General features: G+C 38.3%; 1 pseudogene; it reads right to left on the bottom strand.

The window, feature by feature from the left end:
- Positions 1–14,890: 14,890 nt before the first annotated feature.
- Positions 14,891–14,988, bottom strand: LOC113461346 (annotated as a pseudogene).
- Between the last annotated feature and the right edge of the window lie 755 nt (positions 14,989–15,743).

The following is a 15,743-nucleotide window of genomic DNA, read 5'->3' as shown; positions in this document are numbered from 1 at the left end:
TCAATAATTCAATAATTATTTTAATGCAACTTTTGCTTAGGATAATTTGTCAATCGACTTGACCAAATTACCCATGAATGATTCTTAATCATCAATCAGCCATTTGATCAACCTAGAAACTTCTATGCATGTGACCTCATAGGTTCGAACCTAAGCCGGTAGTATAGGAACGTCTTCCTATACTAATCGATGTGACCATCTAGCAATGGTACCCGACGTCCGGATAGGCCGAATATATGCGAAGCAAATATTCTGAAACCTTAGACTATGGTTACTATATAATTCAATCCCTTTGACTCCTAATGCCAGAATGACTTAGAGCTCACTGTCAACCCTATAATTAGTACATCCATTATATGATTAACTTTAGATATCCCGTGACTCCTCACTAGGATTACCATGGCTAAGGTCTTGCTAAATTAATCACAAGACATTATCTCCTATTTCGAGGAGGGATCAATTCCATCTCGACTTACAACTGACTACGCAAGTACTTGACTGCACCCAGTGACCTTCCGTTACTGAATTAGAAATTCAGGTAGTTCGGTACCAAAGTACAGTGAGTTGCTTGCTAGTCACAGGTTGCGGTCTCAGATCAGAGGGCTTAACTTATATCCATATCCACTCGGAACATCTCTTGATAGTAGAGCGTTCCAGAATTAGTCATATTCAGTGAAATATACTCCTACACTTCACCTGTGTGACATATCAGTGTCTCCACACTTCTTGGTTAAGAGGACAACCAATGTATATGTCACACAACGACCTAATCTCAATAATGCTGTCATCCTAGTAACAACATATCATTTGATCGCGAACAGTTTTAAGGACTTAAAGATAAATCCTCCTTTATCATAACATAATTTCTAAGGGCTTCATCATATAAGAGTTCATTTGAAGATGAAATGATGAATAATACCAAATAACACTTTATTAATTTGTCAATTCATTTACAAAATTCAATCATCAACATGCTGACGATTGACATTTAGGATACAATTTCCAACAACTCCCACTTAGCCTAAAGCCAATCGGCACAGTATCTAATACCCATCTTCGACTTTTGTTCGTTGAACTCTTTGATGCCGAGGACTTTGGTAAATGGGTCAGCCATATTTTCTTTTGTATCAATTTTCTGTAGAATCTGCCACTGTGTGTTGCTTGAAACTCTTTCAGCAGATGGCACTACCCTTAAGAGTAAAGATATAACTCGACACGCTCTTGCTATCATCTCGATCTGACTGGAAACTAGAATCAGTATAACCCTCAAGTTTCAAGTCAGAATCACCATAGACAAGCCACTGGTCCTTAGTATTTCTTAAATACTTAAGAATGATTTTTACAACCTTCCAGTGGTTGCTACCTGGATTAGACTGGTATCTACTCACTACTCCTAGTGAGTATGCCACGTCTGGTCTAGTACATATCATAGCGTACATTATAGATCTTACTGCTGAAGTATATGGAATTCTATCCATACTCTCTCTTTCTTGAGGAGTTGTCGGAAATCCTTCTTAGAGAGGTTAATTCCATGGCCTATCGGAAGATAGTCTTTCTTGGAATTAATCATGCCGAACTTCTTCAGCATAGTATCAATGTACGTAGATTAGGATAATCCAAGCAATCTTCTAGATCTATCTCTATAGATCTTCATCCCTAGGACGTAAGATGCTTCTTCCAAATCCTTCATGGCAAATTGAGATGATAGCCAAACCTTTATTCCTTGTAATGCAGGAATGTCATTCCCTATTACAAGAATGTTATCCACATACAAAACCAGAAATATAATAACTGAACCATTTGCCCATTTATAAATATAAGGCTCCTCTTCATTCTTAATGAAGCCATACGATTTGATCACCTTATCAAATCGTATGTTTTAACTCCGTGAGGTTTGCTTTAATCCATAAATGGATTTTTGAAGCTTGCACACCTTAGATTTATCTGCAGATATAAAACCTTCAGGTTGCATCATATACACCTCCTCTTCTAAATCTCTATTTAGAAAAGCGGTCTTTACATCCATTTGCTAGATTTTATAATCTAAGTGTGCTACTATCGCAAGCATAATCCGAATGGACTTGAGCATTGCCATGGGAGAAAACGTCTCGTCATGGTCAATACCATAACGTTGGTGATATCCCTTGGCAACCAGACGAGCTTTATAGGTCTCTACCTTTCCGTATGCGCCCCGTTTTCTTTTGAAAATTCACTTACACCCAATGGATTTAATCCCTTCAGGTGGGTCAACTAATGTCCATACATCATTGACCTTCATGGATTCCAATTCAGATTGCATGGCTCCTAGCCATTTATCAGAGTCATTCCTCTGTATTGCATCCATATATGTGATCGGATCCTCGTCGTTTTCATCAAGTTCGACAGGATCCCCATCCCGGACTAAGAAACCATAGTATCTATCCGGCTGACATGGTACTCTACCTGATCGCCTTAATGGTGCATTTAAAATAGGTTCTGGATCTGATCTAATCAAATCCGACTCAACTGGTTCAGTAGATGGTGTCGGGTCTTCTACATGTTGAACTTTCCTTAGCTAAACATTAGAGCTATTTGTTCCTTCACTAAGAAATTCCTTCTCTAAGAAAATAGCTCTATTGCTTACGAACAACTTTTGTTCTTCAGCAAAGTAGAAGTATCCTTTAGTTTCTTTAGGATAACCAACAAAGAAACATTTGTCAGACTTGGGTTCAAGTTTGTCTGCCTTCAAACATTTGACGTACGCCGGACATCCCCAAACCCTAAGGTGAGAGAGCATCAGCTTACGTCCAGTCCATATCTCATGTGGTGTTTTATTTAGAGACTTATTTGGAACCTTATTAAGAATGCAACAAGTTGACTCAAGTGCATATCCCCAAAAAGATATGGGCAGACTTGCAAACCCCATCATGGATCGAACCATATCTAATAGGATTCGATTTCTTCTTTCTGATACATCATTATACTGTGGTGTACCAGGACGAGTCCATTGGGAGAGAATCCCATTCTCTCCTAGATATGTCAAAAACTCATTGAAAAAGTATTCGCCTCCTCGATCTGATCGAAGAGTTTTAATACTCTTTCCAGTTTGTTTTTCTACTTCATTACAATACAATTTGAACATTTCAAATGCTTCAGATTTATGTCTCATTAAATAGACATAACCATACCTTAACAAGTCGTCTGTGAAAGTAATGAAATATGCATATCCACCTTTGGCATCTGTACTCATTGGCCCACATACATCAGTATGTACAAGGATCAATAAGTCATTGGCTCGTTGACCTTTTCCAGTAAAAGGTGACTTAGTCATTTTACCAAGAAGGCATAATTCACAGGTTGTTAATGATTCACAATCATTAACATTGAGAATTTCCTCTTTACTTAACAAGTTCATCCCGTTCTTGTTAATAGGACCTAGCCTATGATGCCAAAGGTAGACATTCGTGACATTATCTATTCTAGGGCGCTTATTGGACTTGTACATCATATCAACAAGCTGTGACAAAATGTAAATGCCATTACTCAGAATTCCATTCATTACAGCAACACCATTCCAAATGACATTGCAATATTCCTTTTTTATTGATATTTTATAACTATTTTTGGCTAAGAGGCCTACAAAAATGATATTCAACAAAAAACTTGGACAATAGTGACAATCACTAAGGACATTTACATGAGAGCTGAATAAAAGTTTAAGAATTCCTAAAGCTAGAACTAGAACAGCTCTTTCATCTCCAACACTCAGGAATCTTTATCCTTCTTCAAACCTCTCACTGACTTGTAGTCCCTGCAACGAATTGCAAATGTTAAAAAGACTACCGGTATCTAATACCCAAGTCGAATTATCACAAATAGAAAAATTGCAAGGTGTTATCATATAAGTACCTTGGTTGGCAACTGATTGCCCACTTTTCTTAGGCCTGTTCAGATCAAGGGATGCAGTGTAAAGAGGACAATTTCTCTTCCAATGTCCTAGCTTCTTGCAGAAGAAGCACTCCGCCTTACTCTGATCAACCTTTTTCTTCTTTGTCTGATTAAGCTGAGCATGATGCACTTTTTTCTTTTGTTTTTTTTCTCTTTCTTAAAGGGACGACCCTTGTAAGATCCTCCCACTAAGTTCACCATCTTCTTCAGAAGTTAATGATCATTCTCAAACGTATGTAGTAACCCCAACAATTGATGATAATTCACTACAGGTTTCGTCATACGAAAATGAGTGAAAAAGAGACGGTATGATCCAGGCAATGAGTTTAGTATGACATCCTTTCCCAATTGATCATAAAGGAGAAAGCCAAGAGAGCTTAGACGCTCGATCAACTCAATCATGTACAGTACATGATCAGTTACCGAGGTTCCATCTTTCATTCGGGCACTGAAGATGGCACAACTGGTTTTGTGCCTCTCAACATCGTCGGAAATCCCGAATGATTCATTCAACACTTGAATGATGTCTTCCGGCTGCGCATTCTCAAAACGTCTACTAAACTCATCATTCATTGCAACAAGCATAATGCAACGGACTGTGATACGATCACTGAGCCACTTCTGATAAGTGTCTCTGACCGTATCCCGCGCATTAGCAGCGGGCTGCTCAGGTGCCGGATCCGTTATCACAAAAAGGATCCGTTCATGTTCTAGCACAATTTTTAGTTTTCTATACTAATTATTGAAGTTGGAACCAGTCAACTTGTCATTATCCAATAATGAGCGAAGTGACAAACTTGTGGCCATTTCTGCATGAAAGAAAAGTTGGCTATTAGTATATGAATTGACTAAACACAGTAGACTTGGACTTTAGTCTAAAGATACTCCCACTATTTTATACAAATTGGTAGCCTCTACCTCCAATTCAAAAAATTACTCTTAATTGTTTAGTGGGCACTAGAACCCAATAGATCGTATATAAGCCCGAGTGTGGCTCGGCCAACCCATATGCACCCATTGGTAGGTTCTTAACCAATTGCTTCAACAAGTAACTTCTAGTAATGATTTTGCCCTAGGTTCTTTGGCAGGCGTGTGGAGCCTCCACCGAATACCTTAGTTAGGTCCAACCATTAAATGATAGGGTTCAGTCTAATCAACTAATAGACGACCAAGCCCGAGTGTGGCTCGGCTCACTTGACCACCTATTGAAGGTACACGTAACTCATCATATATTGAATGACAATTCCAATGCTTGATAAGTACCAGGCGTGTCGCGCCTCCAATAATTATCAAACATTGGATCCATTATTATCCAACTTAATGGGAGGCTATGATCTAGTTATCCCCATAACCATTTCATTTTAAGGATCTAATAATTTTAGAGGATTTCATAATTAGGATAGATGAGAAGATCCGGTTAGTCTAATTTCTTCCACTGACTTTACTAAATCAGATTAGACTCAAACCGGTTAAGGAGGCACTTAAATCAGTCAAACTGATTTTCTTTATAGGCATGGGCTAACTCGAATCATTAAGTGATCCAATCAAAATGTGATTGACCATGTCGGCTAGGTAAGTGAGATCGGTGGAAGGGATATATCATTAACTTGACAAAGACGAATCAGTGCGAGTAGCTTCCAATTAAAAACCACCGGTCAAGACTGCCAAACTTACCTTAGACACCGACTGGTTAATCAATTTCGAATTAATCACTCAAATGACTTGGGCTCTACCTCCGAGCCTAAATTAAGTTCCATCTTGGTCTAATCAAAGACATGGACTTGATCCATCTACAACTATTGTAAATTGACCTAGAATTTTCTTGACCTAATCTAGTTACTACTTAATTAGATTTGATCAATTAATTCTATTAGTCCATGAATGATTCTAACCTTAGGTCTAATCCAATCCTCAGAACTTGATTCAAGCTAACCCAAATGCCCCAAGAATTATGCAATGTCAATTAATTGAGTTACAATTCTATTTCATAACACTTAATTCTTAATTAAGTTTAAACTTATGAAAGTTTTGATCATTGCATATTTCTTTTTAATTACATATTAATTACAATCTTTCAATTCTTAAAACTCATTTTCAGATCTGAGTATTTGTAATTAATCATATATAATCAGATTTAATTCATGTTTAAGTCATTATGTTTTATGTTGATGCATCACATATACATAACTACATGAATTAATTCAAACAACATACATCTTATGTAATAATTTTTTTTTAATTTTTAGATCTGATTTGTTCTTTAAAATCAGAGATCAATTGAATCATAAATTTAATTTAGATCTAATCTAAATAATATTATGATTTCAGATTTTTTTATGTTATAAATCTTAACACAAACATGCATCATATGCATTCAAAATTTCAGATCTAATTAATCATGCATAATTAGTAATTAAATCAATCATAAAAAAACACTTTAGATCTAATCTAAGCATGTTCATGATTTCAGATTTAATTGCAAGAATTAAAACATAAAAGTTTAAACACGAACCTGGCTCTGATACCACTGAAAGTGAATCCTAGGTTCTTCGGTGTTAAGCTTGCTGATTTTTTTTTATTTTCTTTTTTTAAAAAAATCATGGCTGAATCTGATCGGATTGCCTACATACCCCTTCACAAGGGGGATCAAACCATACGTAGTTCTTTTTAAGTTTCAAAAATGCAGCAAAAAAATCGAATCAAACAATTTAATTCGTGCATGCTTACAAGATCAAATCTAGAAATCAGCATTGTAAGAATACATAGGATTATGCAGGAATCGTTTAAACAATTATGCTAAAACTTTATGCATGATTAACTATCAGATCTGAAAGGTAAACACTCTATTCCGATTAATCTCCGAATATCCATCGAATGGATTCTGGAGATAACTCCGTGAGGAGCCCCAAAGGAGGGTAAAACCTCGGAGAATCGGACTTAGATCGTAACTCCAAAATAAAAGATTAATATAGAATTAATACCTTTTATAATGGAAGAAACTTGTGGATCTGATTCTTGACTTCACAGCCACGCACACGAATGGTCTCTACGAGAAGTACACGCGAAGCCCTAGGTAGATCGTTTTCTACGGGAGTTCTAGCTCGCGGAGGACACTGCAGTGGCTGAAGCTTTCTCTTTCTAAACACTCAACCTTTGATTGTTCTTCAAGGAGATGGAGGATGGATATGAGGATGAAGGAGAAGAAGGGATGGAGGCCCTCAGTGAATTTTTTCAGAATTTTTGAAAACCTCTAAATATTGTATATGTTGAACCCTAGGCATGGGGGTCTTTTATAGCCAAAAGACCCCCCCACGCCTCACAACCAATTTAGCCAATTAATTTGGCTGATAAAATCTCCAAAAAATTCTGGTGAATTGGTAGCTAAGAGAAGATAAGTATATCCAAATTTCATACATTTTGGATCCCTAAGAAATAGGAATTCATGCGTCCAAAGTTCAGCCATAGACCACCCTTTTTCATGCGCCATGAAATCCCTACAAATTAGAAAATTCATCTAAATCTTTTTAGGAAGATTTGAGGCCCCATTTTTATAGATAATATAGCCCCACGCCTTCTCTCTTCTCACGCCAATTTTTGACCAAAAATAAAGAGGATAGGCAAGGAAAATATTGGGGATAAATCAAGATGTTATTCTTCTCCAAGAAGATAAGGATGGATTCCTAAAATTTAGGGATTCTTCTCCTTATCCAATTCTGATTATTTGTGATGAGAGCACAAAAGTACGATCTACACATCATTTTTTAAATTAGTATTATTGCTAACAAATAATGATAAAAGTGCTGCATTAATATTATATTTTTGTGGGGTGCAGGTGATCGTAAATCAAAGCTAAAATGTGCATTGGGTCTAGAAAGATGCATCACCGCGGGCCAACAGCTGAGCACATAAGGTCAGCCCCATTTGCACACCAGAAGGAGCATTAGCAGACCAAGTTCAGCCTAATGGAACAGAAGCCAAAGGGCCTAGATTCATTATCCGGAGGATCCAACGGTCCGTGGGGTTCATAGCAGCATGCCCATTATCTCCCAGCATCTCGTGCGTCCCAGCTCCCGTGCACAATCTCAGGCATCCATTTGAAGGAGCTCGTGATTCAGCATCCAAACCTCATCCGTCCGGGAGCCCGTGTGCGATTTTCCAGCATCCCTTCCGAACCACCATCCACATCTTCTGGATTAGCAATCAACATGTCCGAGTCTGCAATCTCAGCAGGACCCGCATCCCGCATCTGGATACTCCGCATCACCCTTCTTCTTCAAGCAATCCCAGCATCCCGTGAAGCGTTGCAGCCGTCCGTGAGTATCTTCAGTTGAGCCCATGTCACACGCGTCCGCCCGAAGCATCTGAGTCTCAGCCCCCAGCAAAGGTCACACGCGTCCATCCGAGTCCTATCTTCCCTTCCGCATCCCATGCTTCAGGATCCACGATCAGATCCCCCAAGCGATCACGATCTTCTGGAGTCTCAGGTCCCAGTCATCCCGTCCGCCTCTTCTGCATCTCATCCCAAGCGCTAGCAGTCCAAATCTTCTACACACGATCAGCATCTGCGTCCAGCTCTCATGCTTTCCCATCCTTCCATCCCAGCGTCCGGGATACTCGGCAGCTAGCACGAGAGGAGCATCCCGTGTGATCAGGGAATCCATCGGGGGTATATAGCGAGATCTCTCCCTTGATTGAAGGGGGCGGATCTCTCTGATTCGAAAAAATAGAGCTCTGCCATTCAAAAAAAAAGAAAAGGGAGAAACAGAGCAATGCACTGTTTTCCGAAAATAAAAGAAAAAAAAAGAGGGAGGCTAATGTCTTTAATGAGAGGCTGATTTACTAGGTGATGGGTAAAGGAAGATCCTTTGATATACCGAGTTCATGATGTAAATTCTACTCCTTTGCTTTATACGATTTATCTTTTTGATTATGCCATGATTCCTATATGTTGAAAATTCTTTTATGATTTATACTTATTGATACATGTCTTCCTCGATTATTTGATTCATCGTTGACGTTATAAGGCACGTTGAATACTTAGAAACAGAATTCGTGTTATCAAGAACATACTCCATAATTAAATTTTATCTGCTTATAATTCTATAAAAAAAATAAAAGAATCATAGAATTTATCGCATGAATTTGATATTATCAAAGGAGTTTTAGATCCTTACACCATCTTAATCTATCCAAACTTTGATTCTCTATTTGCTGATTTATTTTCTGTTTACAAAACAACATCTTAATCAATAAATTTATTGAATTAATTAATCTAAAATTATACTAAATAATCTCAAATATATTTCGTTTTCTGAGGATTCGACCTCGGACTTCCGAGAATTTACTACTTGTACGATTCTCCTATACTTGGGAGATTAGTTTTCTGAAAGAATTTTTGCGAACGCATCAAGTTTTTGACGCCGTTGTCAGAGATCGGCTAAGTTATTAGTATAATTTTAGATTTAATTAGTACCTTAGTAGTTAGTTTTTTTTCGAAAAAAAACTAAAACTGAAAAAAAAATCTTTACTGCTGTTTTTATTCCCTGTACAGTCTGCATCAAACTCTGTTATTAGAGTAATTCGCCGTCTGATTGGACTCACATTTGGTCGGCTGGTGCAAGACGCGTGTTTCGATAATCTGAACGGTTTGATTGACATTTTGAAACTTTTAAAACCATTAGATTAATATGAAATCTTGCTGCTGTCTGTTTTGAATTTTCTATGTTAATTTTTTTTTTTTTTAGAATCAGAATTTTATTGTTATCATACCTCATTAACCCTTGTTGCTAATTGAAAATTGATAAGAACTTTAAGAAAAGATCAAGGGTGATCATTTAAAAAAAAATTAATTTTGTATGCTAGGTTGGAATAGGGACAACACTGGGCACCTGAATCGAAAAACTTTTGACAATTTCTTAGATCATATTATTGAAACTCTTTTGCAAAATCTCAGATCTGGTGAGATGGCTGATGAAGATTTAGGAAGTCACCATGGTGATGAAGGTAGACCTCCAATTATGACACTTCGACAATATTTACACCCTACTAGGACTAGTCAACCTTCATGCATGATTATTCCTGAAAACGTAGGACACTTTGAAATCAAGTATCACGGGATGGAATCCAAGAACCCTTTTCTTCATCTTAAGGATTTTGAGAAAATTAGCATCACATTTAGAGTGCCAAATGTATTGGAAGACGTCCTTAAATTGACCTTGTTTTCTTTTTTCTTGAAGAATAAAGCCAAAACATGGCTGAACTCCTTGAGACCTAGATCGCTAGGAATATGGTATGATATGCAAAGAGAATTTTTGAAAAAATTCTTTCCCACACAAAGGATTAACTTTTTGAAAAGGCATATTAGTAATTTCCAACAAAAAGACCATGAAACATTTTATGAATGCTGGGAGAGATTTAAAGAGTTGCTTCTCTCTTGTCCTCATTACGGATTTGAAACATGAAAAACCATTAGTTTCTTTTACGAAGGGTTGTCTCCATAGTTAAAACAATTTATAGAGACTATGTGCAATGGCCTATTTTTGGAAAAGCAACCCGATGAGGCATGGGACTATTTAGACTCTCTCGCAAAGACTGCACAATTATGGGATACAGGGGATAGAGTGAATAAACCTTTGCCTAAGCCTACTAGCATTGGACACGGGGGCCTTTACAACCTTAGTACTCAGAATGATATTCAGGCTAAAATGGCAGCCCTTACTAGGAAGGTAGAGAAAATTGAACTTAGAAGGATTGAGCCCGTCAAGATTGTAGAACATAACAGCGAGTGTTGTGGGATTTGTGAGATGCCTGGCCATCTCACCACTGATTGCCCCACAATATCCGCATTCAAGGAAGTCTTGCACGATCATGCCAATGTTATGAATACATATCAAAAATCTTTTAATAACCCTTTTTCGGGTACTTACAACTCTGGATGGAAGAACCATCCAAATTTCATGTGGAGGAATGACCAACCTCAACCAGTATATTACCCAACTCCTCCACCTCCGCAACCCCATTATGCACTCACACCCCCTCAAAAACCCAGTTTCGAAGAAACTTTGCAATCTTTCATGCAAGGTCAAGCCAAAATCAATGATGAAATAAGAAATCAACTGACAACGCTGACCACTGCTTTAAGTTCTCAAGAGAAGGGTAAGCTACCAACTCAACCACAACCTAACCCTCAAGTCTACGGCGGTAGCAATTCATCATCTTCAACTTCGCATAAAGAACAAGCGAAGAGTATAATAACTTTGCGAAGTGGAAAGGTTATTGACCGACTAGTCCTAGAACAAACACAAGTCATACCCGATTCTGACCTTCCCAAGATAAAAGAAAAGGATAACGAAGAAACCGAAGCACCAACATCTGCTGAAAAAATCGAATGTCCTTTTCCAGCACCATTTCCACAAAGATTAAAGCCCTTGCAAAAACTTGAACCAAACTCTGAAATTCTTGAGCTTTTTAAGCAAGTAAAAATCAATGTACCTCTTCTTGATGCAATCAAACAGGTGCCTTCATATGCAAAATTTTTGAAGGATTTGTGCACTGTTAAGCGTCAGTTAAATGTCTAGAAGAAGGCATTTTTGGCTGAAAATGTGAGTGCGATTTTACAGTATAACATTCTCCCTAAATATAAGGATCCAGGTTGCCCAACTATCTCGTGCATCATTGGCAATTTTAGGATTAAGCGAGCGTTGCTAGATTTAGGAGCGAGTGTGAACTTGTTGCCATATACGGTATATAAGCAACTCGGTTTGGGTGAGTTGAAACCAACAACTATCATCTTACAATTAGCTGACAGATCAGTGAAGGTCCCTAGAGGGATTATCGAAGATGTATTGGTCCAAGTAGACAAGTTCTATTGTTCTGTCGACTTTATCGTACTGTACACACATCCGGCTTCCAATTCACCATCTCAGATTCCGGTCATCTTAGAATGTCCATTCCTCGCAACTTCTAATGCATTGATCAATTGTAGAAATGGTGTCATGAAGCTTTCTTTTGGCAATATGACCTTGGAACTGGACGTCTTTTGATGAGAGCACAAAAGTGCGATCTACACGCTGCTTAAATTAGTATTACTGCCAACATATCACGATAAAATTGCTGAGTTAATATTACATTTTTGTTAGATGCAGGTGATCGTAAATCAGAGTTAAGATGCATATTTGGTACAAATTGGGATGATGCATGATCCCGAACCTGATCATGCTGAAGCATAATTGAATCTGGTCAAGTACACTTCACTCGAGTGACACTTGGCAGCCATCCGGAGGCAACGCAAGATGGATCCGCTAAGGGCCTAGTTTCATCATCTGAGAGGATCCAAAAGCCCGCAGCGGATCTGTGATCTGATCTCCCGCATCCCCTCATCCAGATTTCATCCGCCTCACGCGTCTCCCAGCACCATCCGCGGCTTCATCCATCCGCAATCTTCCACGTGCGAACCCATATCCCAGCGTCCGCCCGAGCCCGTGAAGCCTCCCAGCATCCCGCATCCTCTTCTTTCCCCGTTTCAAAGCTTCCGTAGTCAATGTCTTTCCTGATCCTAGCATTCGCGATCCACACACCTCAGCCTCCTCCAGCCGTCCGCGATCACCGCCCAGCCGTTCGCCTCCTCCACAACATCCACGATCTCATCCTCCCAGCGCATTCCCAAGATTCATAGAGGGGGAGAGTTGAGTATAAGAGGAGTCGGCTGAGAAGGGAAGGGGGCTCTCATTTTTCTAAAAAGAAAAAAAAATAGAGGAGGGAAGAGAGTAGAGAAACAGGGTATGCCCTGTTTCCGAAAATAAAAAGAAAAAAAAAGGAAGAGGAACAGGGGAGATTTTTCATGTTGATGGCCAGCTAATCCCTTTGGTCAAGGGTGATGGGAGAACCCTTGACTTGTTACTTTCTTGAAGTAAACTCTAAACTATTGTTCTATTCAATTTAGATCTTTTGATATGTTTTGGTTTCTTGCTTGCCTATGTTGTAGATAGTTCTTTAATGATTTATATCTATTGATGCATGGATTACTTTATTATTTGATTTGTCGTAGACATAACCGGCACGACGAATGCTTAGAAATTGAGTTCGTGTGTTCAAACAATATATTCCATGATTAGATCTATCCTACATTTGAACTTTTAAATCAGAAACCGTAGAGTTTATATCTTGAATGTACTATTGTCAAGGAGAATTTTGGATCCCTAACCATCTCTTTATTATCGAACTTAATCTATTAATTAGTTTCTCTAAACTTCTATAAACTATCTAAAATCACATCTGAAATTAAACTGATAATTCATAGACCGCTTCTTGAGGAATCGACCTCGGACTTCCGAGTTTTACTGCTTGTGCGGTTCTCCTGCACTTGGAAGATTAGTTTCGCAAAGCATTTTTGCGAACATATCAAGTTTTTGGTGCCGTTGCCAGAGAACGGCTGAGTTATTAGTATAATTTTAGATTTAATTAGTACCTTAGCAGTTAGTCTTTTTCTTTCAAAAAAAAAATTAATCTTTACTACTATTTTTATTCCCTGCACAGTCTGCATCAAACTCTGATATCAGGCAAAATTTACTGTCTGATTGGACTCAAATTTGGTCGGCTGGTGCAAGACGCATTTGCCGATAATCTGAACGGTCTGATTGATATTCTGAGACTTTTACGACCATTAGATTAATATGAAACCTTGCTGCTTTCTGTTTTGAATTTTCTGTATTTAAATTTTTTTTTTTTAGAATCAGAATTTTATTGTTATCATATCTCATTAATCCTTGTTGCTAATTAAAAATTGATAAAAAAAGAAATAAATAATTTGCTTGATCAACTATTCAATATAATTTAATGTCATGTCATAAAATATTTAAAAATTTTTTTGATTGTTGCATATAGTATAAGGCATAAGCATAAAATATTCTAAGGGCTGAACCCATTACAAAAGATAAGGTCGGAATTTCATCACTTTTTCTTAGCCCAAAAATCACCCCAGTGCATAAATATCCTAAGCTTAACTAAAATCAACTAGACGTTGGCCCTTAAGGATATTCGAGCTCGATAGGACGAAGACCATCGAAAGTTGCACCAATTTCGCTCTATGGCCCAGTCGATGTCTAGGCAAGCTTTGACCCTCTAAGGGAGACAGTCTCTGTTCGAGGAAAGTGGATTTTAAGTGGGACCTTTGCTAAACGCATCGTGACCCCTCCACTTACCTGGGAGCTTACCTGGTCAACTAGATTACTAGACCGGATTGTAGGCTTAGGTGTCCTCTTCAAACCAGTTAGGAGCTGTCTAGAAATTTAAGAAAAACATTAGGAATTGAGGTGTAATATTTTGATGCATGCTTGATTGTGAATAGATTTTTGTTTTACTGTATTAGGGTGTCATTTTAGATATCTATAGGTGGTACTTGTATTTAAAAAAAAAGGAAAGAGAAATATTTTGCATGCTAAAGTGGAATAGGGACGACACTGGTCGATTAAGTCGTACAACTTTAGATCATCCCTTAGGACACATCCCTGAAATTCCTTCGCAGTATCTCACACCTTGTGAGATGGCTGATTTAAATGAAGATGCGGGGAGTCACCACGATCGAGAACGTGAACACCATGTTATGACTTTGAGACAATACCTACAACCGACTAGGTCTAGTCGGCCTTCATGCATAATTTTTTCTGATAACGTAGGACACTTTGAAATCAAACCAGGGGTAATTCAATTGCTGCCCAAGTATCATGGGATGGAGTCCGAGAACCCTTATCTTCACCTTAAGGATTTTGAGAAAATTAGCATCACATTTAGAGTGCCAAATGTATTGGAAGACATCCTTAAATTGACCTTGTTTCCTTTTTCCTTAAAAGATAAAGCCAAAACATGGCTGAACTCCTTGAGACCTAGATCGCTAGGAACATGGCATGATATGCAAAGAGAATTTTTGAAAAAAATCTTTTCCGCACAAAGAACTAACTTTTTGAAAAGGCACATTAGTAATTTCCAACAAAAAGACCATGAAACATTTTATGAATGCTGGGAGAGATTTAAAGAGTTGCTTCTCTCTTGTCCTCATCACGGATTTGAAACATGGAGAACCATTAGTTTCTTTTACGAAGGGTTGTCTCCACAGTTAAAACAATTTATAGAGACCATGTGCAATGGTCTATTTTTGGAAAATCAACTCGATGAGGCATGGGACTATTTAGACTCTCTCGCAGAAACTGCACAATTATGGGATACAGGGGATAGAGTGAATAAACCTCTGCCTAAGCCTACTAGCGTAGGACACAGGGCCTTTACAACCTTAGTACTCAGGATGATATTTAGGCTAAAATGGCAGCCCTTACTAGGAAGGTAGAGGAAATTGAACTTAGAAGGATTGAACCCGTCAAGACCGTAGAACATAACAGCGAGTGTTGTAGGATTTGTGAGATGCCTGGCCATCTCACCACTGATTGCCCCACAATACCTGCATTCAAGGAAGTCTTGCACGATCAGGCCAATGTTATGAATACATATCAAAAATTTTTTAATAATCCTTTTTCGGGTACTTACAACCCTGGATGGAAGAACCATCCAAATTTCAGGTGGAGGAATGACCAACCTCAACAAGTATATAACCCAACTCCTCCACCTCCGCAACCTCATTATGCACCCACACCCCCTCAAAAACCCAGTCTCGAAGAAACTTTGCAATCTTTCATGCAAAGTCAAGCCAAAATCAATGATGAAATAAAAAATCAACTAACAACGCTGACCACTGCTTTAAGTTCTCAAGAGAAGGGTAAACTACCAGCTCAACCACAACCTAACCCTCAACTCTCGGCGGTAGCAAT

The sequence above is a fragment of the Phoenix dactylifera genome, chromosome 6 (genome assembly GCF_009389715.1).
Source record: "Phoenix dactylifera cultivar Barhee BC4 chromosome 6, palm_55x_up_171113_PBpolish2nd_filt_p, whole genome shotgun sequence".
Taxonomy (NCBI): domain Eukaryota; kingdom Viridiplantae; phylum Streptophyta; class Magnoliopsida; order Arecales; family Arecaceae; genus Phoenix; species Phoenix dactylifera.
This window is presented reverse-complemented; position numbering and strand designations above follow the sequence as displayed.